The sequence below is a fragment of the Dipteris shenzhenensis genome, chromosome 1 (assembly GCF_047967505.1).
Source record: "Dipteris shenzhenensis isolate YYH24624 ecotype China chromosome 1, Dip_SZ_1.0, whole genome shotgun sequence".
NCBI lineage: Eukaryota > Viridiplantae > Streptophyta > Polypodiopsida > Gleicheniales > Dipteridaceae > Dipteris > Dipteris shenzhenensis.
In genome coordinates, this window is record NC_141596.1 from 4,995,646 (window position 1) to 4,999,347 (window position 3,702).

The 3,702-nt window shown below is 40.2% G+C and overlaps 1 non-coding gene across 1 annotated transcript; it reads right to left on the reverse strand.

Annotated features, from left to right (window-relative positions):
• Positions 1–359: 359 nt before the first annotated feature.
• Positions 360–431, reverse strand: TRNAD-GUC (transfer RNA aspartic acid (anticodon GUC)). The gene has a single exon. It is a non-coding gene; the product is annotated as a tRNA-Asp (tRNA).
• Positions 432–3,702: the final 3,271 nt, after the last annotated feature.

Below are 3,702 nucleotides of genomic sequence, written 5' to 3' on the forward strand. Positions count from 1 at the left end.
TATACCTTGGAACCTCCTTCTGAACCCTGGAACTCTTTCTAACCCTGAACTCTTTCTAAACCCTGGAACCTCCTTCTGAACCCTTAAACTCCTCCTAAACCCTACAACCCCCAATGGAGGCGGAAGCCTTCATTACCCCAACAACAATGGTTTACGTGCCTTTTACACATGCTTGCATTATGTTTACTCACCACACTTAAGCCTACGTCTCTCACCGGAACACGACTCGAGGTCCTAAGCTACATATATACTACAACGACAATTCCAATATATCTGTAGGTGACAAAAAGCCTCGGAACCCTGCAACATAGAAGACCCAGCTCTTCCTACGAAAGCGGTAGGAAAGAGCCAACATTTGGCGCCGTTGCCGGGGATCGAACCCGGGTCACCCGCGTGACAGGCGGGAATACTTACCACTATACTACAACGACAATTCCAATATATCTGTAGGTGACAAAAAGCCTCGGAACCCTGCAACATAGAATACCCAGCTCTTCCTACGAAAGCGGTAGGAAAGAGCCAACAGTGGAGGAGGAGGGGGTGGTGGTGGAAGGGCGGGTGGAGGGGGGGGAACATAGGGAAGGAGGGGGAGCTGTGGATTTAGTCAAACACATGTGCACCTTTGAATTTGTCCACGTTTGAGTAGTCAAATACATGTGCACCTTTGAGTAGTCAAATACATGTGCAACTTTGAATTTGTCCACGTTTGAGTAGTCAAATACATGTGTAGCTTTGAATTTGTCCACATTTGACTAGGGAGGTGATTTCAATTTTTCTTTTGGGTTATGGCATTTAGAACCTTTAATCATTGATTGCCCATAAATTTTGGTGGTTGTGTTAGAATGTGCTGCCGTAACAAGGAGAAATGTTTAGAATTTCAAGCTCTACACTCTAACAACCATCACATGGTCTGATTTATTCCTTAAGGTGCTATTTTTCCAAAAAACATGTAGTTTCCTAAATCGGTAACGAAGAGTTTCAACCAGTGTTTCCCCTCTCCGGTGATAGAGGTCAGCAAAATTGGATATCCCAAGTAAGTATAAAGTGGCGTAAAACATAGACAATCCAAAGGGGATGCTATCATCTTTGATGTTGTCTATAATTAAATGCAATGACCTTTGGCATGCTTATGGGCCATATAGCAAGAAAGTGCATGGAAAAAGAAGTAATACAAAATTGTAAACAGTGTTCGATTTATTAAAAGATAATATGCACAACTTGCATATTTTCAAAATTTCCATTCTAAAGTGAATCTAGATACCAATGTCACCAACTATCAATGTTTCAATACAAGTTTGAATTCCACATTTTTAATCCATTTTGGTTTTCAACAAGTCAAGAAAAAGTTATGTACCATGTCCTTGAATGGGTGTGCATAATTTTAGCATGACATTAGAGACCCCTTCAAACATGCCTAAGGTTCTCAATTAGGTGTGTCCTTTGGTTGAGGAGAAGCTCATGTAGTGTAATTTTAAATGATTACTTGGATGCATATATGTGTATAATAAAATTTTGATGTTTTTGAATAAATTGTTATATCCTATACTATTGAGGATGCATGATTCACATGCAACATAGCAATCCCTTAATGGTCTGGTTTCAAATCTTTATTTTTATTTTTATTTTTGTCTCACATTTAAGATTAGATTATGTACTACAAATTGAAGTCAAATTTTTCAAATTCTGTTGAGCAATGCCTAAGTTATGGGTCTGGAAAGATATCTATCTGCAAAAAAATGCCTTGAACATAACCACAACTATTCCATATATATATACGCATTCATCTATATATCACGTCCAAAAAAACACGACTCTACTCAATATCCTATATATTTAGATATTTTTATTTATATACTAGATCAAAGCAAGGTGATAAAGGCCAAAAAATGCGGGCTACATACCCAAATTTGATCACATTTCTCCTCCCTCTCACTCTCTTTTTCTCTCCTCTCTCTCCTTTCTTGGATTGAATCGACTAATACTATGCTACTCTCTCCACTAGTTAGTTAGGGTGAGGCGATCAAGGCCAGCATTTGCAAGCAACACACTCTACCCTACCTGACAAACATGGAAAAACTTAGCTAAAAACTTATCAATCAAGGCGAGGTGATCAAGATAAAAATTTTAAGCCATGCACTTGGCCTTGCCTGAGAAGCATAAAAGATAAAAGATTAGGCATACATGTCTATCACGGTGAGGTGATCAAAGCTAGCAACTACGAGCCACACACCCATGACCCTAACCGACCAAGAAAACAAAAAGAAATGGAGGTGAGAAGCTCACTCAAAGCACTCACAAAACAATAAACTTTGAACAGAATCTGATGGGGACCAGATTTTATAGATCTAGCTGAAACTTTTGCGGTATGTCGATCATAGCTCGCGCTATCTTGGACCAGCCTAATGGGCTCTGTTTGGACACGTAGCACTTATTTATTCCATATAATATTGTGTGGTAACTCAAAAATACCAGATAGTATTTCAGTCACCACTTGTTAGACACATAATGCCTGATGATTGTCTTGCATATACCATGCGGTAACTTCAAAATACTACATGGTATTTTACTCACCACATGATGTTGGACACATTGTGAAGAGAGTAGGAGAGAAGGAAGGAGTCTCACTTGCAGCTTTCTCACATACACAATGGGGGAATATACACAAAGGTGGAGGCTGAAAACAGTTTTCCTCTTCTCAGTTGTGAAAGAAAAAAGAACTCTTAGTACAAAAGAATAGGTGAACCCTATATGTGGGTCTCAAACCAAACTCAGCTAACTAAGGGGGCATACTAACTGAGCCACTAACTAGAGTACATAATGATTACTGTCATCCAGCTATTATTCATAGGCGGTGTGCCAATTCCTGCACACCAAGCAGCTAACAAGTTGGTGACATAAATGCACAATGGTCACCCTAGCATATCACAAGTGGAGCTCGATATCTCAACACTCCCCCTCGAGCTCAATCCCAATTCCTGCACACCAAGAAGGTCTCTGAACTTGCATAGCTTCTCTGCACCCAATGCCTTCGTGAATATGTCAGCTACCTGATCCTATGTGCTGACATAAACTAGATCAATAAAACCTACTAGAACCTTCTCCCACACATACTGATAATGCACCTCAATGTGCTTTGTTCTAGAGCATGATAGACTAGGTTATTTGCCAAGTGTATACTGCTCATGTTGTCACTATAAATGACAACTGGTCCATCGGAACTAAAGTAGCTTTTGCAACCAAGCTACCTCACATGAAGCCATTGTTGCACCCCTGTACTCAACCTCTGTGCTTGACAAGGCAACTATAGGCTGTTTATTGCTGCTCCAAGTGATTGCAACACTCCCAAAAGAGCACATATATCCACTTGTAGATCATCTATCAGAAATACTACCAGCCCAGTCAGCATCAGTGTATCCATGCAACTGTATCTCAACCCCAGTCTCATAAAATAGTCCATACTGCAATGTGGACTTCACATACCTCAGTATGCATCTAGCCACATCCAAATGCGGTTTCCTTGGAGCCTGCATAAATTGACTTACTAACCCAACATCATAGCTTAAATCTGGCCTGGTAATAGTCATATAAATCAAACTTCCTACTATGCGTCTGTACATAGTAGGGTCTTCCAGAAGCTCACTTGCATCTACGCTCAACTTCACATTTTGCTCCAAAGGAACTGAAATAGGCTTACAGCCTATC